The sequence below is a fragment of the Rhineura floridana genome, chromosome 1, assembly GCF_030035675.1.
Source record: "Rhineura floridana isolate rRhiFlo1 chromosome 1, rRhiFlo1.hap2, whole genome shotgun sequence".
In the NCBI taxonomy this organism is placed as follows: Eukaryota; Metazoa; Chordata; class Lepidosauria; order Squamata; family Rhineuridae; genus Rhineura; species Rhineura floridana.
The window spans coordinates 315285432-315308193 of NC_084480.1; the positions used below are offsets into that span (position 1 = coordinate 315285432).

The 22762-nt window shown below is 44.9% G+C and overlaps 1 protein-coding gene and 1 pseudogene across 5 annotated transcripts in view; one reads left to right on the forward strand and one right to left on the reverse strand.

Moving 5' to 3' along the window:
- Positions 1 to 22762, reverse strand: part of PTP4A3 (protein tyrosine phosphatase 4A3) — a 149602-nt gene that overhangs the window by 116377 nt on the left and 10463 nt on the right. For 2 of the 5 annotated variants that reach the window (XM_061607053.1, XM_061607056.1), the window contains exon 2: positions 5770 to 5892. The exons of 1 other annotated variant lie outside the window; for it this stretch is intronic. The gene's annotated coding sequence lies outside the window, so the exon portion shown is untranslated. Of the gene's footprint in view, positions 1 to 1189; positions 1295 to 5769; positions 5893 to 13233; positions 13360 to 22762 lie in introns of those variants that run through there. 2 more of the 5 variants (XM_061607055.1, XM_061607061.1) reach the window with 2 other exon arrangements.
- Positions 13962 to 14080, forward strand: LOC133375789 (5S ribosomal RNA; annotated as a pseudogene).

The following is a 22762-nucleotide window of genomic DNA, read 5'->3' on the forward strand; positions in this document are numbered from 1 at the left end:
GTACCCTGCAGCACCCCACAGCACAACTGCCAGGGGGACAAAAGACAGTCACTCAATGCTATTCTCTGAGAACGACCTTGGAGATAGCATCGGAACCACTGTAAAACAGTGTCTCCAATACCCACCTCACCAAGTCGGCCCAGAAGGAGACCATGGTCAATGGTATCAAAAGCCGCTGAGAGATCAAGTAGGAATAACAGGGTCGCACTCCCCCTGTCCTTCTCCCGACAAAGGTCATCCATCAGGGCAACCAAGGTCAATTCAGTCCCATAATCAGGCCTGAACCCAGACTGGGATGGGTCAAGATAATCTGTTTCATCCAAGAGTACTTGCAGTTGCTGTGCCACAACCCTCTCAATCACCTTCCCTAAGAAGGGGGTATTTGCAACCGGTCGGTAGTTGTCACAAACCAATGGGTCCAGGGTGGGCTTTTTCAGGAGTGGTCGGATCACCGCCTCTTTCAAGGTGGCTGGAACCACTCCCTCCCGCAATGATGCGTTGACCACACCCTGGATCCACTCGGTCAAACCCCCTCGGACAGCTTTAATAAGCCAAGAAGGGCAAGGGTCCAGAGGACAAGTTGCTGGCCACATCATCGCAAGCAACTTGTGTACGTCATCAGGGTCGTTGCACTTTTTGATCAGCTTTATTCATATTTTACATCTGAACCAGATGCTGGTGTTGGACAAGACTCTCAGCCCTCCATGGAAGGGTCCAGCACCAACATTTTGAAAACAGCCATCTTAACTCTTTTCAAATGTTTACATTCCCCCAACTGAGGGTTAATTCAAAGGCAGAATAAAGAAGCCTAGCTCCACTGCCCCTGCTAGCTGTTAGTAAATTTGGCAACGCTTCAGCCAATACAGCAACACCTTCTATTGACATGGCTACATAACACTGCATCCTTTCCATCTTGTACAAGATTGTAGGCACTTCCCGACCATCAGTGTTTTAAGGTGGGATTCAATCATGTACCAGCAAATTCAGGTAGCGCAATTGTAGTTCTAAGGCAAGTGACAGAAAATGTACTGAGAAAAGTGCAACAAGACTTGATTCCATGCAGCGTCATCTAACCGCCCCCCCCCAAACAAATCAGGATGAATGCTCAATGAAAGAGGTCATCTAGAAGCACCTTGCTCCTCAGAATCTCGCTGCGCTCACCATTCAAACTTCCCAGCATACAACTTACCGTAGATTTGTGCCTGTCTGTGAGGTTTCATCCAAACGAGAGAGAAAAAAGATTTCCCCTAAGATTCAGATAGTGCTCACATATCTCTGCCAGACAACAAGAATTTCCACCTTGGAGCAACTGGCTGCTCTTCCAGATGCTGTGGGAGAGGGAGAGTTACTGGTGCGCAACAGCAACAGGGGAGGACACCAGTCTAGCAAGATCCTTATCAGGAGGTCACTTGTTTGCCTCTCACAGAAGGAAGGGTGGGAAAAAAATGTGTCTCCTGCACACTCAGCAGCATCACCACAACAGGGCCTCCCAGGCTGGCACCAGGTGCAAGGCTCTAGTCAGGCAGCTTTCCAGCAGAACAAGAACCTGTTCAATGTTCTTCTTCCTTTTTAAAGCCACAGGGAGATCCGGTGCTTTGATCCTACGCCTGCCAATTCCACCAGGCAGGCAGGCAAGCAATGAATCAACCAACCATGAGGTCACACTACACTTCAATAAATTTAATCAAGTCTGATGCTAAGGAGGTGTTCTTTGGCTTAGCTCACTTCCATGCTAAATGTTGCGTATTTTAAAATCGAAGCACACAAAGCATACTATGATTTGCAATTGGCAGCAACCAGTTTCTTTCCCCACATCAAAATAAAGAACCACAATTTCTGTTTTATGTAAAGCCCACAATTAAGGCATGAAATTGACCTTTTCCTGTTTACATTTTTCAGAGATCAACTGTCTCTGGACGTGGAGGTTCCACTTTAGTGCTTCTGGCTAAGAGCCATTGATGGAACTGTCAACCATCAATTTGTCCCTTTTTTCAAAGCCATCTAAGTGAGTGGCCTTTGCTACATCTGGTGGTAGCAAAACACAAACCAGTGTGATGTAGTGGTTAGAGTGTTGGGCTAGGACCTGGGTTCGAATCCCCACTCAGCCATGCAGCTCACTGGGTGACCGGGGGCCAGTCACTGTCTCTCAGCCTAAACTACCTCACAGGACTGTTGTGAGAATAAAATTGGGGGGGGGGAGAGAACCATGTACTCCATCTCGAGCTCCTTGGAGCAAAATTGGGATGTAAACAGGGCCGGTGCTATCACTAGGCCAACTAGGCAGCCGCCTAGGGCGCAGACCTCAGAGGGGTGCAGAACTGACCTTTGGGGGCACAGTTTTATACAGATTAGTTTTTTTAACCCTTGTAAAAATGCAACTGACAATTCATATTTTTTATTTTAAGATAAATACCACAACAGTGCAATGGAATATAATTAACTACAACTCCCATCAGCCCCAGCCAGCATGGTCACTGATGGGAGTTGTAGTTCAAAAAAAGTAACTTTTCCAAGCTGTGGCTCTTGTCGGAGTTTCTAGCGAGAGCTGCGGAACGGAGATTACTGAGCGAGCTTACGTGTGTGTTTGAATCTTTGCTAAGATTCTACCTTCCCTGCAAATTAGCCAGACAGAGACTTTAAGCTTTAAAATAAGAAATAACTACTTTATTCTGGAAATACATATTTGATAGGAAAGAGTTCTAGATCTAGCTAACCAGCTATGCTGGAGCAGCTTGCACCTCAGTCTTCAGAGACACATCCCAAAAAAGCTAAATACATTTAAGGGGGAGGGGGGGAAGAGGAAGAAAAGAAAGAGATGGAAAGCGAGGTGGGGAAGGAAAGAACACACACCCCTCCCCAACATTAAACACACAACCTGGGAGCCTCTTAGAATCATCCAGCAGCAAGGGCCTTCCTTAATCTGCCAGCAGCCGAGGTCATGTGGAAATACTTAAGATTTAAGCTCCCATAAGGGACTCATTTTGCCAGCCTCGCTATTCTTCCAATTTAATGCTGAGTGTTTCCTTCTTTCTACACCCGTAGGAGCCCCCCCCCCTTCACTACTGGAACTGCATTTCTGATGCGGTTTAATAGCTTGCTTTGAAATTGAAATCACCAGCTGAGTCCAGGGTGGTCTCTTCTTCATCTGATCCTGACCATTCTCGTTGCAGCTACATGTGCCCCCAAAATGGTGCATGGGCATTCTGGCTTCGCTTAAGCATGTGATAGATTTCAACCCCCACACACTGCACATTTTTAATACATCTCTTCATTGCTGGATGCGTAACTGGAGCCCCAGGAACAGATATGCCAAAAATATTCTTTCCAACCTTTGTAATATTAGGAGGGAATGCTCAGCACATACGATCCCTCATTTTATTTAATTTTGCTTTAAGTTTTATTAAAGTTTGCAATTGTATTTTCTTTACCCAGAGTTCATTCTAGGGTTGGCATACCAGACAGCTGAACAGTCAAATATTTGTAATTGCATTGTGTTGCCGTCTCCTTTGCATGACCATCTTCAAAAATAGACCACAAAGATCATTATTCCTTTGCTCTATCCCTGTTCAATTTCATTTTTTAAAAGAAAATGGCAACTGCATGCTGACAATCCAGGCATTCCAAAATAACCAAAACAAAAGAGAAGAATTGTTCAGCAGATCATTCATATTTATATCATTCATATTTATAGTAATCTTATCTAATACTGTTAAGCTACAATAATACTAATAATGATAATAATGATAAATTGCAACTGTTCAATCAATTTCATTGTTTCGTAACAGTTATGCTAATTACAAAAACACATTAGTTCAAGAATTCTGGCTGCTGAGGATTAAATAAACTTTTTGTTGTTGTTCTAAATAAAGTCAATGCATTTTTTAAAAAAGCTTGAACTATAATTTTGACCTGTGAAATGCTCACCACACAGGTGTATGCACCTCATAACCTGGACACAATCACTAAAGTCACCTTTCTTGCTCTTATATCAGGCCAACTTTGGTATGATTATTAACTTGTGAAAAGTCCATAAAAGTTATGACAAAGTTACTAGCCTGCCTATCTCCATGTACTCAATATTAGTAATGTGTTGCTCATGGCCCCATTTGCATTATATATTTAAAACAGTATTATATCACTTTAACCCTCACAGAGCTACACTTCCCAGAGTTCACTGGGAAAAAGGACTGATTGTCAAACCACTCTGAGAATTGTAGCTCTGTGACGGAACAGGGCCTTCCTAACAACTCACAGCACCCTTCACAAACTAACCTTCCCAGGAAGCCATGCCTGTTTACTGTGGTATGATACAGGAATACCCCGCATTAACGTACGCAATGGGTCCGGACTGAGTATGTAAACTGAAAATGTACTTAAAGTGAAGCACTAAGATGACGCTGCTGCCGGAAGGCACGACACGCGTGGAACGCAAGTTGGGGCGGTACTAAAGTGTCCGTCAGTGTTCGTAAGTGCAAAGCGAGTGTACGTAAACAGGGGAATGGTGGAGAATGGAGTATGTCCGTACTCGCGAGTGTCCGTAAAGTTAAGGTACGTACAGCGGGGTATTCCTGTACTGCAAATAAATGTATAGTTCAGATGAGGCCATGTCACACTTTCCTGCTCAACAACCCACTTGCCACAGACGTGTATCACCACAGGATTAAAATATCCTTGGACATTTTGGATAGGTGGGGAACCACCTTGAGCCCCAGGGCCACCTTCCCTTCTGGGCAACTTTCCGGGGCCACATGCCAGTGGTGGGCAGGGCCAGAGGCATAAGTAGGCAGAGCGATAGGTTTAAATGTCACCTGTGTACAGTAAGCTAGTTTCAGAGCTTGGAAAAGTTACTTTTTTGAACTACAACTCCCATCAGCCCCAGCTAGCATGGCCACTGGATTGGGCTGATGGGAGTTGTAGTTCAAAAAAGTAACTTTTCCAAGCTCTGCTCAGTTTCTACATACACTAGCACATCCCTCCTCTCCGTTCTGCATCCGGAAAGGAGGAAGCATTATCAAATGATCACACTGTTGGTTTATTATTTATTGATATTTAACCGTGTTTTATTGATGGATTCTCTGTTTTTACTGATATATTTCTGTGTATAATGTTGTATGTATAATGTGGTATTTTATGTAAGCCGCTTAGGGATTTTGTATATTAAGCGGTATACAAATATTATTAAAAAAAAGTTCAAGAACACTTTCTAGCCAGGAAGAAACACTCAAGGAGGATATGAAGACTGGGTGTGTGTGTGTCGTTGGGGAGAAAGTGTGGTCTGAAGAGCACCCCAAGAGTCAGACAGAGAAGCCTTGAGGGCTGCATTTGGCCACTGGCTGAGATTTCCCCCCTCTCCCAGCTTTTTGGCCCTTAGGAAAATGGCCCTCCCTAATGTTCATAAATGGCTACCAACACCATCACACAAAGCACCATATATCACAACTCGATGCAACCCTCCTCCTGCTCAGAAATTGCAGAGTCAAACAGGAAACACTCTCAAGCTGCTGACGAAATTCATAAACTCACACTGAACCCAAAGCGATAGCTAAGTTAAACAAAGAAGAAGTCAATACTCTTTTAAGACAAAGACTCTGGGCACCATGCACATGAACAGTGTCAGATGGAGAAACCAGTCGCCGTAAGTCGTAGACTTGAAGGCATATAACCACCACCACCATGTCTTAAACCACATTAATGCCATGCTTTCCCACAATCTTTGGGACATTTCCCCTCCCAAAGGGAGAATAGCAGGCACAAAAGAGAGCAACTTACCTAAATTAACACACACATCCAAGAAAGCTCCCAACAGTTTCAAATGCTGGGCATGGCAATTTCATCTCCCGTCAACAAATTCCATCCTCAGCACTTCCCTAAGTCACTGCCCATGGCCCACACCTGTGAATAGATGGACAACAGAAACTATGAAATTATATACCCACTAGACTGGATCTTAAGATGTTACAAATCCATCCCCCACTTTTTTATACCATCTTATATCAAACTAGGCCTACTTTTCTGATCTTGCTATTCTCAAGCACACCATTATTTACAAAACGAACATTTTTAAACAACTATCCACACTAGCTATTGTCAGGAGCAATACGAGGCAGCCAAATTCAGTTAAAGATTAGAAGAAGTTCTTACATTTAATATGTGCAGAAATTTCAGCACCCCAACATGTACATTTAAAAGCACATTGCTCTTTTTTAAAAAATTGCTCAAAGATTCTTAACAAGCAGTGAAGCGAGGTGTTCAACACAACCACTTAATTCCACGTTAAATTACTGATTTCTAGGGAAAGCAAAGTGTAGACAAATGGCCTCTAAAGAGACACACTTGGCTTTTAAAAAAGACACAAAAGATACAATGACAAATACACCCCCCCAACACTCCCAGCCTCAGTGCTGTTAATTGTAAATATATTTAATGTGGCCTATTAAGATGACTCGGGACCTTGGTTCAGTGTAGGGAGATTTTGAAATACAGCGACACCATGCAGAGCAGACAAGGCTTTGTATGTGATGTTCCACTGTTTTGATTCAGGTACTTTTTGTATCCAAGTTTAAGTAGTCCAGTGAGAATCAGTTCTCAACAAGTTTTTGCTCTGCAGGAGCCCATAATCTCAGCTTACATACCCCTATGGCGAACGCCAGAGTGTCAGGTGAGACAATGCCTGCAAAACACCCTACAGCAATATACTCAAAAACAGGGTTAGATTAATAGAAGCAAGAAACACAGACCACAATCTCCAGTATAGCCACATTCATTAGAACCAGTGCCAGGTCACCTTTAACTTCAAAACAGCCGGAACACCCTTCCTTAAAATGAGAGTCACCTGCCACTTAGGGGTCTCCTTGGAGCATCACCTTTTCAAATACACTCATGATGCTTGGGGGAGTGGTAGAGATGATATGCTAGAGAATCCTGCATGCATCAACTAAAAGCGCTCTTGATTGGGTCCATTTTTCTGCCCATTAAATAACAACCCATGTGCCTGTAATACAGTTGAAATTTCATTGACGGATAATTTTGCTTAGTGTACCTATACTTGAAAGTGTACAGATACAAATACAAATCCATTAATTTCATAATTGCACATTGTTTCCAAACAGATAAGAACATAAGAAGAGCCTGCTGGATCAGGCCAGTGGCCCATCTAGTCCAGCATCCTGTTCTCACAGTGGCCAACCAGGTGCCTGGGGGAAGCCCGCAAGCAGGACCCGAGTGCAAGAACACTCTCCCCTCCTGAGGCTTCCGGCAACTGGTTTTCAGAAGCATGCTGCCTCTGACTAGGGTGGCACAGCACAGCCATCACGGCTAGTAGCCATTGATAGCCCTGTCCTCCATGAATTTGTCTAATCTTCTTTTAAAGCCGTCCAAGCTGGTGGCCATTACTGCATCTTGTGGGAGCAAATTCCATAGTTTAACTATGCGCTGAGTAAAGAAGTACTTCCTTTTGTCTGTCCTGAATCTTCCAACATTCAGCTTCTTTGAATGTCCACGAGTTCTAGTATTATGAGAGAGGGAGAAGAACTTTTCTCTATCCACTTTCTCAATGCCATGCATAATTTTATACACTTCTATCATGTCTCCTCTGACCCGCCTTTTCTCTAAACTAAAAAGCCCCAAATGCTGCAACCTTTCCTCGTAAGGGAGTCGCTCCATCCCCTCGATCATTCTGGTTGCCCTCTTCTGAACCTTTTCCAACTCTAGAATATCCTTTTTGAGATGAGGCGACCAGAACTGTACACAGTATTCCAAATGCGGCCGCACCATAGATTTATACAACGGCATTATATCGGCTGTTTTATTTTAGATATTTCTGCAGTGCTTGACCAAACATTTTGGATTATACCCCAGGCTTATATAAGAGCTTTGTTTAGTTAAAACATATCCAGTGTTTTAACTGTTACAACCACCAACGTGCATGCATTTTTTAAAAAATGGAAAAAATATTAAATCTCCATCTTTGATTGTAGGGAGGGATTCTTGGTGATTTAAATCAATCCAGCCTACAAATAGATGGCAAATAAGTTTTTAAAAATAGGTTTCATAAGAATAGCAGCTAAGAAAGAAATTTATGCAATCTGTGGCTAGCAAACTTCCTGGGAACTTTTTCAGAACTTGGCAGCTCAGCATCACAGCTTTCACACAGTAACCCAAAAATATTAACGTCCACTGAAATGCATTTTTCCTTCTAATTCAAGGGGTCAGGTCTCTCAGTGGGGGGAGGGCTACTGGCAAACAAACCATGTATTCAAAGATTTGGCCTCTTCTGAACTTTTGGATTGCAGAGAGAGAGAGAGAGAAGAGAGATTCTGACTCAAAGAGAGCCAATTATTTTAAGAAACTACTTTGCAAACCGAAAATACCTAAAAGACAAATGAAAAACCAAACAAAAACATGTGTACAAACCAGGCCTGAATAATATACATCTGCACAGGCTTCTCAAAGGTGGACTGTTCAGGACTGATTTTCATACAATTTTTTTCCAAAAAAATTTAAATTGTCCTTTATGTGTCACACAGAAAACTGAACTATCTGACATTTATACGGATAAGATACCCTGTAGGAAAGGAGGTTCCATTGCAGATTCCGTTGCAGCCCAGTAGAACAACCTTGCTTGGCCTGAAAGGATTCTTCAGCTGGAGATCTGCATGTGTGTTGGACTACGACCTGGGAGACCAGGGTTCGAATCCCCACACAGCCATGGAGCTCCCTGGGTGACCGTGGGCCAGTCACTGCCTCTCAGCCTCAGAGGAAGGCAATGGTAAACCCCCTCTGAATACTGCTTACCATGAAAACCCTGTTCATAGGGTCGCCATAAGTCGGAATCGACTTGAAGGCGGTCCATTTCCATTTTTTAAAATTTGATATTAGCCTAGGGTGAGAAGCAACTGCACCTCAGGTAAGCACACAACGCCCCCACCCCACCGTGCAATGCTCCCATCTTTTCGCACCTTCCATTTACACAAGAGTCTCCAAAATGAAGCAAGGCTTGCTCCCTCTTCAGAAGATGGCTTTGAACACCATGTAAGACTTGGCAAAGGTGTCTGTGTCATAAATGCAGCTCAGCAGTGGCAGATGGTGACTCCATGTCAGTAGGGCAATGGAATCCGCTCTGGGTTTTAGTTCAAACTTCCAAGGAGCTGTCCAAGGTGCTGAAGCCACCCCACTGCGCCCCAGCACTCTTAATAGCCCAATCCTATAACTGTTTTACTCTGTAATTACTCCCACTGCCTTCAGTGGGGTCTCCCAAAAAGTAAGTGTGCGGGGGGAGGGGGGGACTTTGAAGCATTCATGTTGCTTGCTAGAAAAAAAGAAATTAAAGGCACCCCTGCCTGCCCTCACCCTCATTTGTCCCAGGCACAGAGAGCAGGAACCTGTCCAATGCAGCTGTCTTTTCAAAGCCTTGTGCGGCTGTGGCTGCCCCCTTTCAAAAGGTGCTCCCCCGTGTGAACAGGTCCTCCCCACTAATCTCCTGCTAACCAGTTTAGCTTATTAACACATGCTCAGGCCTCCCAGGTTTCCCACACTTTCATCCCCAATACGGACACAAGTTACAATAAAAAAAATGAATAAATTTTGGAAACTGTATTAACACACACACCCCTTTCTTGACACACTGAAGGACAGACAAAAACGGCATGTGCAACTGCTGGTCTTTATTTTCAAAGGGTGGTAAAAGTTCACAGAGAAAGGGATGCCATGGGAGACTACGCGCTTGACTCGGTGGCGCTTATGCCTCCCCGCTGCAGTGAGCGACCTGCTCTCAGGATCCTGTCTGACCCTGAAGAGACCTCCAAGGAGGAAGGGGCCTCTCACAGATATGTTGTTTAGGCAAAATAGACTGTGGTACCGCTGCCAACCACGGTACGGCGGACCCGCACCGGCTCTTCGACAACACGAGCTCCGGCATCGGGGCCTCCCCCGCGGGCAGTCCCGCCTCCGCCGAGCGGGCACCACCTTCTTCCTCTCTGAGCCGTTTGGCTCCACCTTTCCCATGGTCGACGGGAGCAGCCTGGCCAGCCAGGGAGACTGAAACATCTATCGCTTCATCCCCGTGACCAAGCTGAAGTACTATTTTGCAGCGGACACCGTCTACGTTGGCAAAAAGCTGGGGTTTCCCCTGTTCCCTTTCCAGCATCAGGACTGGCAGGTGCAGTGCCGGCAGGACACCCCGAGACACCGGGCTTTGATGTAAGAACTAGAAGACCTCATCAAAGCATTAGGAAAGCACCAATTGTTATTGTACTGCTATTGAAAGATGTTGCTTTGCTTTTTTAACAATGTTCATATTTTGTTATTTAAATGTCTGTAAACTGTGTTGTTCTTTTCTGATGTGTATTTTGCATTTGTGTTTATTTTTTTGTGAGCTGCGTTAAGGGCCTTTTTGGCCAAAAGGCGGCACAGAAATAAACTGTAACAGCAGAACTCCAGGGATGGTTTGGGCTCCCTCTTTTTTAAAAAAGCTGCCTGGCATTGGCAGGTATTGGCGGAGGGGGCTGGTTCTCAGCATCACAGGCGCTTTCATTCCCCCGCTGTGCAGTGCCCCCAATGCAGCCTGACAAGGGCATAAACACTGTGGATGGATTGGCATCACCACAGCTCCTGCCAGGGCTGCTGCTGGAACATCTACCACTGCAGGTAGCTTTTGAGATTAACAATGCTAAGATAATAAATATCCAACTTTCCAAAAAAAAGAAAGGATGCATAATGAAGAGGGTGCTGATGAGCCCTTAGTCTTGCCAAAGCTGTGTTGCATAAAGCCCTAGGGCTGAGGTTGACAATGTGGCAACCTCGAGATGTTGCTGGACTCCCAGTCTCATCAGCCCTGGCCAGCATGGCCAACTGTCAGGGATGAGGGCAGCTGCACTCTTAACAACACCGGCAAGGAGCCACTTTGGACACCCCTGAACTACCATTCAATATGACAACGATGATGAGCAATAGAGGCAGACTCTGTGTGTGTGTGTGTGTGTGTGTGTGTGTGTTTGCACGCCCACGTGTGTGAGAGAGAGTGCGCTCCACTTCATATCAGGCTTTGCAGACATGCAGGAAGAGAGGAAATTTCTCTTGCAGCTTCTCAATACCTTAGAAATATGAGGCAAATTCAGTTGAAGGACCTGGGTCCCTCCCCGGAGCTCTAAGAGCAGCAAGATATTTTTCTGCTTCTATGTTTCTGCAAAGCCCATAGTGAACCGAGTGGCTGAAGGGCGGTAGCTCCGTGGTACAGCGCCTGCTTTGCATGCAGATGGTCCCAGGCTCAATCCACGGCATCTCCAGGAAGGGCTGGGAGAGACTCCCTGCCTGAAAACCTGGAAAGCCCCTGCCACGCAATGCAGACAACGTTGAATCGGACAGACCAGTGGCCTGATTCGCTGAAAGACACCTTCCTATGCTCCCCCCACCAAGTTCTCTGCATGTGCCAAAGGACTCGTGGTGGGTTGGGCACAAAGCAAGGAGACTCCTCCCCCCCCCGCCGCCTTGCCAAGCTCTCCAAGATGTACACCGAGAGGGGGCGAAGGTGGTCTCGTGTTTTCCTTATGGCCTCCAGCGGCAACCAGCTGCAAAATTTAGTGTAGGCGCAATGGCTTCCACTGAAATGTGCCTGTCGCCCCACAACTGTTGCGAAGATTGCACCAGCTGGCGGATGCACTGCAACAGCTTTCTCCAACCTGGCGCCCTCCAGATGCTGCTGAGATGATGGGAGTTGTGCTCCAACAGCATCTGGAAGGCATCAGGTTGTGGAAAGGACGCACTACTGCTGGGCTGGGGAACCTGTGGCCCTTCTGATGGTGCTGGACTCCATCAGCCCCAGCCAACATGGCCAATGGTCAGGGGGCATGATGGGAGCTGTAGTTCGGCAACATCTGGAAGGGCACAGGCTCACTCTATCCTTGCAATACTGAAACCTTCAGGGACAGAAGTGTACCTCCGGCGCCATTCTGGAAGCCTCCTCAAGGAGGTAAAAATTCAAATCACTTCTTGAAAAAGAAAAGAAACTTCCTTTTGGGTACTTCGTGGCCAAATGAACACTGAAATTTGGAGGCATAAAGACGGCAGAGGGATGTGGGCAGATTGGCAGAAAGTGGCAATGCTTTATGTGCCAGGAATCGCTGCTCATTCCACAGCACAGAGGTTGAGGGGCACAGCCAGGGCAGAGGCTTTTGAGCATCTTCAGATTCATAGGCATCTTGCCAGTGTGTCTCCAGGCATTACAGAAGAGGTTTTGTTCTCCCTGCCCTCCTTTCAGGAAAGCTGTGCCAGCAGCCCCAATCTGTAAGCTACAAGGCATTCTTTGAATGCCCCACCCTGCCCCCTGGCCACCCTTTTTATAACTGAATCTGGAAAGCGTCAAGAGGTGTGGCAGACTGGCATCACGGAAATAGGGGTCACTGGCCCTTCAATTACGCCAACGTTCCCACTCCCAGGATCAGTCGCTGCCACCCCAGGACCCTCCATTTCTTTAGGAACAACAATTCCCATTAGCCCCATCCAGTACGGCCGCATGGTAGGAGTTGTCGTCCAAAGGTTCTGGAGGGCACCGTGTTGATGAAGGCTGCCTTCCATAGTTTTCCATCGCTGCTGAAGGTACCAATGTGACAAAGTCTGCAGGGCTACTTTTTATAATTCACACACACCCATCTCCCCCAAAAAAACATTGAAGAAGGAAAACAAACCCAGGAACTTTGGGTGATGTTACACAGCATACGACGATTCAAATGCAAAAGGGGGGAGAGAAATGCCACTTAAAAAAAAGATCTCTATGGTGTCAGCTCTATGACAATGTAAGGACAGCCTGCTGGATCAGGCCAGTGGCCCATCTAGTCCAGCATCCTGTTCTTACAGTGGCCAACCAGATGCTCATGGGAAGTCCCAAAGCAGGACCTGAGATCAACAGCATTCTCCCCTTTTGGGATTCCCATCAATTGGAATTCAGAAGCAAAGTGGCTCTGACAGTGAAGGTAGAACACACCCATCCTGACTAGTAGCCACTGACAGCCTTATTCTCCATGAATTTGTCTAAATCCTCTTTGAAAGTGGTCCAAGTTGGCAGGTGTCACTTTTTGTGGGAGCAAAGCCCACAGTTTAACTAAATTAAATTAAAATAGGTGTGCAGTTCTGTATTTTAAAGAAAGATGGCATGACCTTTCAAAAAGAGAGAAAAGCTGAATCAGAAAGTTAGATACAGCTAGAGAATAAATGAATGGAATTAGAAGTGATATAAAATACCTGAAATTGTAGAAGAGAAACAGGGACACTGATTTTTTTTCTATGGATAACAGGCCATCCCTTAGGAAATCTTCCAGTATAGAGTCTTCTGCAACCAGACATTTATCTACCTATTTTGTTTAGAAAAACTGATGGTGTAGGCTTCTGGTTCTCATTGCTTCTCTCTTAAGAGTTAAAGACACTGCCTACGAAAGAGTAAAATGTTAGAAAAGATACAGGGGTTTTTGCAAAGGCCAGACATTTTCCAATTCTTCACAATTCCTCCTATATGACCCCCAATTCTGAGCTTCTCTTACATGATCCTGAATCTCAGCTTCATTCTAGAAATGGCGGGGATTTTTTTTTTTTACATCAAAGCCTAAGGATGAGTGGGAAAATAAAGATTTAGCTCCAATACAGGTATGCGTATGCATTCTTCCGAGGAACTAATCTGTGTTTATTTTAATTATTTTCCAGGATTATCTCATCATAATTTTGGTCACTGATGGAAACTTGATATCAAAACGCTTCTCGCATTTGTATGGTCACTAAGTGCACTTATATATATATTATGGTTGGAATAAAATCTTACTTCTGATCAATCAATCTCTCTCTCTCTCTCTCTCTCTCTCTCTCTCTCTCTCTCTCTCTCACACACACACACACACACACACACACACACACACACACACACACAGTCTTTTATCTTAACTCTGTTTTCTAGCAAATAACCTCTAGTATACTCTACCACCTACAGCCACATTACCCTGAACACACCCGATCTCACCTGATCTCAGAAGCTAAGCAGGGTTAGGCGTAGTTAGTACTTGGATGGGAGACCGCCTGGGAATACTGGGTGCCATAGGCTTAGAGGAAGGCAATGGTAAATCACCTCTGCATACCTCTTACCATTAAAACCCTACGAATACATCCAAAAAAAGATTCATAGGGTCACCATAAGTTGTAATCAACTTGAAGACATATAGCAACAACAACATACTTTACCACAGAAGTAACACATTTTCAATAATTATTAAAACAGGATAGAGAGTGCACCTCTCACCTTTTGCCAGGATGCAACATCAGCATTAGGGATGAGATGGGATGCTCCCTCACCCCCACAGCTTGCTCCTCCTGCTCTACAACATCCTCCATAGGTATAAGAAGGGGACACTTACTTTGTCTCTGTGGAGCAGGAAGGAAGCACATCAAGCCGGGCGGGCTCCAAGAAACAACATTTGGCTACCAACTCCCCCCATTCCAAAGAGAAGATCATGTTCGTCCCTCTCTTGCCAAGAAACGTAAGGTTTCTAAGTACCACAAGTGATCACATAATTCATGAGTTTGTCGGTGCTTTGGAATCCTCCACCATAAAACCCCTTCCTGTAGAGGAGACCCCTCATGTAGAGGAGACCCCTCATGTAGAGGAGACATCTCACTGCCCTTACTGTGAGCAACGATTCCAAGTGTCAACATTTAATAGAATGAAAGTGCATGTCATAAAATTTAAAAGAATGAAAACACATCTCATCTCCTTACAGCATCAATGGGCATGACAAAGGGCTGTGGAACAGGGGGGCAAAGTGTCCCCTCTGCTTCCTGAACGCGTTTGTGATGTCCAAAAAAGGCCTTCTGCACCCCATCACCCATGGAAACAATACAAACTGAGGCAACACCAAGATGAAGAAGAGCATACACTGTAAAAGCAAAAGGCAAATGCAAAACTTTGGCACCTCTGAAGGTACCCCAAAGCATTGTATTTTTATGGTTTTGTGATTCTGATTGGGAGCGATTTCTACAAACCCTGTGGCTTTTTGAGCAATCATGCCTCTTGATCATAGTTAAGATGTCTAAGTTCAAAGGCAATGCTAAGCTATGGCTAACGTTAACCAAGGCTTTTCAGCAGTTTAATGTGCACCCTTTAAGCAAAGTTAACCAACCACAGTTAAGTCCTGAGGCCAACTTGGAATGATCAACTTTAATGATAACTTTATCTATAAACCACAACTTAGTGTTACGTCCAAACCAGGACAGTATATTGAATACCACTACTCCGGAGTGGCTGTGACTAGGGAAGACAGCTGAACACTATTTGCCCATCAAACCAACGTACAACACACTTTCCTGAAAAGTATTTTCAAATACCCCCACCCAAAAAAAACGCAAAACACATTCAAGTTACTTGGCAGCAGTTTGCTCCAAAACAGTGGGGAGAATGAAGGATATTAGATTATGATTCGAGATGATGATGGGTTTAATGGTGTGTGTGTGTATGCATGTGCAAATGCATTTTCAAGGATCAGAGCAGCCTTTGCCAATCTGACACCCTAGATCAGCCTTTCCCAACCAGTGTGCCTCCAGATGTTGTTGGACCACAATTCCCATCTTTCCTGACCATTGGCAATGCTTGCTGAGGCTGATGGGAGTTGTGGTCCAACAACATCTGGAGGCACACTGGTTGGGAAAGGCTGCCCTAGATGTTCTGAACTACAACTCTTACCACACTAGCTGAGTCTGAAAACATCTGGAGGGCTCCAGCTTGGCGAAGGCTGGATGAGAGGATCAATTCTGCTTTTTTCTATGATTTCAAAGACACTTGGAAACAAAAAAAATTAAAATTTAGACAGCAAGACAGTAAATTGAAGAGGATGAGCATGAACAGACGATCAAAAGCAATCCAATACCAAAGTAAATGCAATTTCAGACTCAGATATTGAAAGAAGCATGAGAAATGCAAGACAGCCATGTTTGAAGAAAGTGTGGGGTGCAGACATACATAACTACAAACAAGCTGGGAGATTGCAAAGCTATAATCCTCACAGAGGAACATAAGAAGAGCCTGCTGGATCAGGCCAGTGGCCCATCTAGTCCAGCATCCTGTTCTCACAGTGGCCAACCAGGTGCCTGGGGAAAGCGCGCAAGCAGGACCTGAGTGCAAGAACACTCTCCCCTCCTGAGGCTTCCAGCAACTGGTTTTCAGAAGCATGCTGCCTCTGACTAGGGTGGCACAGCACAGCCATCACGGCTAGTAGCCATTGATAGCCCTGTCCTCCATGAATCTGTCTAATCTTCTTTTAAAGCCATCCAAGCTGGTGGCCATTACTGCATCTTGTGGGAGCAAATTCCATAGTTTAACTATGCGCTGAGGAAAGTACTTCCTTTTGTCTGTCCTGAATCTTCCAACATTCAGCTTCTTTGAATGTCCACGAGTTCTAGTATTATGAGAGAGGGAGAAGAACTTGTCTCTATCCACTTTCTCAATGCCATGCATAATTTTATACACTTCTATCATGTCTCCTCTGACCCGCCTTTTCTCTAAACTAAAAAGCCCCAAATGCTGCAACCTTTCCTCGTAAGGGAGTCGCTCCATCCCCTTGATCATTCTGGTTGCCCTCTTCTGAACCTTTTCCAACTCTAGAATATCCTTTTTGAGATGAAGCGACCAGAACTGTACACAGTATTCCAAATGCGGCCGCACCATAGATTTATACAACGGCATTATGATATCGGCTGTTTTATTTTCAATACCTTTCCTAATTATCGCTAGCATGGAATTTGCCTTTTTCACAGCTGCCGCACACTGGGTCGACATTTTCATCGTGCTGTCCACTACAACCCCGAGGTCTCTCTCCTGGTTGGTCACCGCCAGTTCAGACCCCATGAGCGTATATGTGAAATTCAGATTTTTTGCTCCAATATGCATAATTTTACACTTGTTTATATTGAATTGCATTTGCCATTTTTCTGCCCATTCACTCAGTTTGGAGAGGTCTTTTTGGAGCTCTTCGCAATCCCTTTTTGTTTTAACAACCCTGAACAATTTAGTGTCATCAGCAAACTTGGCCACTTCACTGCTCACTCCTAATTCTAGGTCATTAATGAACAAGTTGAAAAGTACAGGTCCCAATACCGATCCTTGAGGGACTCCACTTTCTACAGCCCTCCATTGGGAGAACTGTCCGTTTATTCCTACTCTCTGCTTTCTGCTTCTTAACCAATTCCTTATCCACAAGAGGACCTCTCCTCTTATTCCATGACTGCTAAGCTTCCTCAGAAGCCTTTGGTGAGGTACCTTGTCAAACGCTTTTTGAAAGTCTAAGTACACTATGTCCACTGGATCACCTCTATCTATATGCTTGTTGACACTCTCAAAGAATTCTAATAGGTTACTGAGACAGGACTTTCCCTTGCAGAAGCCATGCTGGCTCTGCTTCTGCAAGGCTTGTTCTTCTATGTGCTTAGTTAATCTAGCTTTAATCATACTTTCTACCAGTTTTCCAGGGACAGAAGTTAAGCTAACTGGCCTGTAATTTCCAGGATCCCCTCTGGATCCCTTTTTGAAGATTGGCGTTACATTTGCCACTTTCCAGTCCTCAGGCATGGAGGAGGACCCAAGGGACAAGTTACATATTTTAGTTAGCAGATCAGCAATTTCACACTTGAGTTCTTTGAGAACTCTCGGGTGGATGCCATCCGGGCCCGGTGATTTGTCAGTTTTTATATTGTCCAGTAAGCTTAGAACTTCCTCTCTCGTTAACACTATTTGTCTCAGTTCCTCAGAATCCCTTCCTGCAAATGTTAGTTCAGGTTCAGGGATCTGCCCTATATCTTCCACTGTGAAGACAGATGCAAAGAATCTTCTCTGCTTCTCTGCAATCTCCTTATCGTTCTTTAGTACACCTTTGACTCCCTTATCATCCAAGGGTCCAATTGTCTCCCTAGATGGTCTCCTGCTTTGAATGTATTTATAGAATTTTTTGTTGTTGGTTTTTATGTTCTTAGCAATGTGCTCCTCAAATTCTTTTTTAGCATCCCTTATTGTCTTCTTGCATTTCTTTTGCCAGAGTTTGTGTTCTTTTTTATTTTCTTCATTCGGACAAGACTTCCATTTTCTGAAGGAAGACTTTTTGCCTCTAAGAGCTTCCTTGACTTTGCTCGTTAACCATGCTGGCATCTTCTTGGCCCTGGCGGTACCTTTTCTGATCTGCGGTATGCACTCCAGTTGAGCTTCTAATATAGTGTTTTTAAACAACTTCCAAGCATTTTCGAGTGATGTGGCCCTCTGGACTTTGTTTTTCAGCTTTCTTTTTACCAATCCCCTCATTTTTGTGAAGTTTCCTCTTTTGAAGTCAAATGTGACCGTGTTGGATTTTCTTGGCAATTGGCCATTTACATGTATGTTTAATTTAATAGCACTGTGGTCACTGCTCCCAATCGGTTCAACAACACTTACATCTCGCACCAGGTCCCGGTCCCCACTGAGGATTAAGTCCAGGGTTGCCGTCCCTCTGGTCAGTTCCATGACCAACTGGTCTAGGGAATAGTCATTTAGAATATCTAGAAACTTTGCTTCTTTGTCATGACTGGAACACATATGCAGCCAGTCTATGTCCAGGTAGTTGAAGTCACCCATTACTACCACATTTCCTAGTTTGGATGCTTCCTCAATTTCATATCTCATCTCAAGGTCTCCCTGAGCATTTTGATCAGGGGGACGATAGATCGTTCCCAGTATTAAGTCCCTCCTGGGGCACGGTATCACCACCCACAACGATTCTGTGGAGGAGTCTGCCTCTTTTGGGGTTTCGAGCTTGCTGGATTCAATGCCTTCTTTCACGTATAGAGCGACTCCGCCACCAATACGTCCTTCCCTGTCCTTCTGATATAGTTTATATCCAGGGATAACCGTATCCCACTGGTTTTCTCCATTCCACCAGGTCTCCGTTATGCTCACTATATCAATGCTCTCCTCTAAGACCAAGCACTCCAGTTCTCCCATCTTGGTTCGCAGGCTCCTAGCATTAGCGTACAGGCACTTGTAAGCAGTGTCTCTCTTCAAGTGTCTTTGGCACTTGTGGTTTGGCCTGTGGTAATTTTGCTCTTCTGAATTTATATCCTGTGCCCCTGCTCTCACAATGCCTACTTCTAGGCCTAACCCTTTTAAAATTTCATCATTTCTTTGGTTTTTATCCCAGGGGGGAGGTTTATTCCGAACTGGACCTTTCTCAGCTCCTGTTGGGTTTCCCCCCTCAGTCAGTTTAAAAGCTGCTCTGCTACCTTTTTAATTTTAAGTGCCAGCAATTTGGAAAAAAAGCAATTTGGATCCTACACCGAACATCACAACATCTGAGAACAGATACAGAAAGCTGGCTTCTCTGTATGGCATTACCCATCCTCCACCTTCTAAGACTGACTTCCATTTTAACATGAGCACATCCAATGTCAATTTAGAAGAAATTTGAAAAGGAATGAAATAAAGGCAGAAAGGCAGGATAACAGAGAGAAGATTTATGGTGAAAAAAATAAAAAAAATATGCATGTGTTTGTTCAAATATATTCCTCTTTGAGAATAATACATTCAATCCCAGCTGTGCAGGGAGGGCAAGAAAAATTACTTTCAGGTAGTCCAAGGGATGGAATGAGTAAAGGAAAAGTCATTTCAAATGTTCTGCCCGATTACATCCGATGATGACATCAGTTTCAGAGAGAATGAGGTAACCACCCTCCTTGCACCCCGGGAGAAGTTGTCATTTTCTGACCGTAGGAGAAATCGGTGGAACAAAGGGCTGGAGAGGACTCTGCAGGGTTCAGGAATGAGTCTACAGAGGCAGGAATGAAATTAGGACTGTGACTGTATCAAAGGCTCCAGAGCTAGCAGAGCTGGAAGCATGAGCATGAACCGGACAATCAGGTATGGCAGAGAAAGACTTAGATAGAAACACAGGAAGCTGCCTTAGTCAGACCATCCATCTAACTCACTCACTGTTAGGGGTGGGGAACCTCAGGATTAGGGGCCCCAAATGTGGCCCTCCAAGCTTCTCTATCTGGTCCTTGAAACACCAGCCCTGCTTTGCACTCTCTAGAACTTTTCTGTCTGGCTAGAATGTGCCCTTGTGCTTTCACAAAGACTCTTGCTTCCCTGGAGGGGGGATGGAACCACCAGCCATCACCGTCTCTATGTCAGTGGGGCAGTGGAATCCACTCCGGGTTTTAGTCCAAACTTCTAAGATGCTGAAACCCAGAGTGGATTCCACTGCCCCACTGACATGGAGCCACCATTGGACAGAGAGGACGGTGTGAGTGTGTGTAGAAACCAACTAGTTGCACCACGGTAAAATTTGTAATCACTGCTCTGCCCCTGGCTTCCCCCACCACTGCCACATGGCTGTCAGAAGGTTGTCCAGAAGGGATTGAGGCCCTCAGGCTGAAAATGTTCCACCATTCCTGGTCTACAGTGACTGGCAGAGACGCTCCACGGTTTCAGAGAGGGGTCTCTCTTAGTCTTATCTGGAGATACCAGGGACTGAACCTGGGGCCTTTTGAATGAAGTCTACCCTCCTTTTCCCCCCAGGCATGCAGGTCCCCTAAAGACACACACAGGCACACCCTCATCATGTGACCTCGTTCACATAGCGCAAGCCCACATGGCTAAAGCATGTGCAAATGCTGCTATAACACAGGCAGAGCCAGCTTTTACCCACCTGCCCACAAATCCACAGGAAAGGAGGGAGAAAAAGGCCTGGGAAAGGAAGACCCATCAGGCAATCAGTCCTGCCCACTGAGTTACGGTATGAATACACTCCCGGCTGTATTGTTGCCTGAAGAAAGGCCACAAGTGGCTCATGAAATGGTGTTCATCCATACCTCACCTTTAACACATGGATGCCACTATTAACAACCATCCCACAGCCCTGGCCTCACACTACCACCGTGATGGGTGGTGCATAGGATTGCAGCCTTAGCCCAAGATGAAAAAGCAACAAATCCGTTTCGACTCACAGTGTCTCCCTTATCTTTTCATCATTTTTTAAACTCTGAGACTGAGAAGTTGAAGGGTTGTTATCCCAGGAAAATGGATAGCAGCAAGCTTTGAAATGCATGTGATCAGGACTGAATTTTAATTTCACTGTTCCTGAAGGCAGAACATAAGAACATAAGAAGAGCCTGCTGGATCAGGCCAGTGGCCCATCTAGTCCAGCATCCTGTTCTCACAGTGGCCAACCAGGTGCCTGGGGGAAGCCCGCAAGCAGGACCCGAGTGCAAGAACACTCTCCACTCCTGAGGCTTCCACCAACTGGTTTTCAGAAGCATGCTGCCTCTGACTAGGGTGGCAGAGCACAGCCATCATGGCTAGTAGCCATTGATAGCCCTGTCCTCCATGAACTTGTCTAATCTTCTTTTAAAGCCATCCAAGCTGGTGGCCATTACTGCATCTTGTGGGAGCAAATTCCATAGTTTAACTATGCGCTGAGTAAAGAAGTACTTCCTTTTGTCTGTCCTGAATCTTCCAACATTCAGCTTCTTTGAATGTCCACGAGACATTTCATCTAATGAACAGATTGAGAATCCTTATTGGATCCTGAATAGGGATTCAACCAATATCCTTTTTCTCTCTGTTTCTAGGACTAAAAACTGTTTACAGTTGCAGTCGGCTTCCCAAAAAGAGCCGTAGGCTTCCATGCAGTTGCTGCAGGATCCAAGAAGAGAATATGAAGCTGCAACGAGCTTAAAAGATGTTGCACAATTAAGCCAATTTCACAGATTGTGGAAGGATGCACAATAGCAAATCAGTTAGGAACAGACGGAAGAGTTATGCGATGAGCACCAGAATGGATAGATGCACGTTAGACAGCTGGCCCATGCACTTTTTTAAATAGGTAACATTGCACAAAAGGGTCAGGATCCAAACTAACTTGGCAATTAAAAAAAAAACCCTTGCAACATGGGAACTGTGTATCTGCTTTTGTGAATACACAGGTGCCAAATACGCAATGGCACTTTCTGGTGAAACATAAGTATCTGACACAATAAAAGGGAAGATTTCAAATATCAGATATGCTGAGCCAGCACATCCATCTTCAGTTCTGGAATGAACTGTGAGGGCATAACACCATGGTTTAATGATCTGATGGCTCAGGAAGCAGAGCTCATCATCTAGCAAACTTATTTGCTGAGACTGCATATCTTGGGATCTGGCTGCAAGATGAATTGCAGCAAAAACATACAGGTAAATTAAACTTACGAGATCAGATACTTTCCCCCTCTTAATACGCAGCATTTTTTTTTCATGGGAACTGAAATTCTAATCTACATCCACTCTGGCAGAAATGTGATGCCATTTGCAGATATGGCTGCCACTTGCGTATATGGGCACCAAAGAAGCCTGCATTTCCCATGCTCAACAAAGCCAGAGGACTGGAAAGGGTCTTGTAGGCCAACTCCCGTGCTTGATACAGCAAATCCAGAGCTAGAACATCCTTAGCATGTGGCTGTTCAGCCTTCAAATCCACATGATGGTATCATCTAGCCTGCTTTTAACCATTTGACTAACAAAAATATCACAGAGAACTTTTGTCAAATGCTTTGCTAAAATCAAGATCAATTACATCCACAGCATTTCTACAATTCACTAAAGCTGCAATCCAATACACACTTACCTGGGAGTAAGTCCCATTGAACCCAATGGAGCTTACTTCTGCGCAGACATGACAAGAGGCAAGATTAGTTTAGCAGGATTTATTCTTGGCAAATTCATGCTGGCTCCTACTAA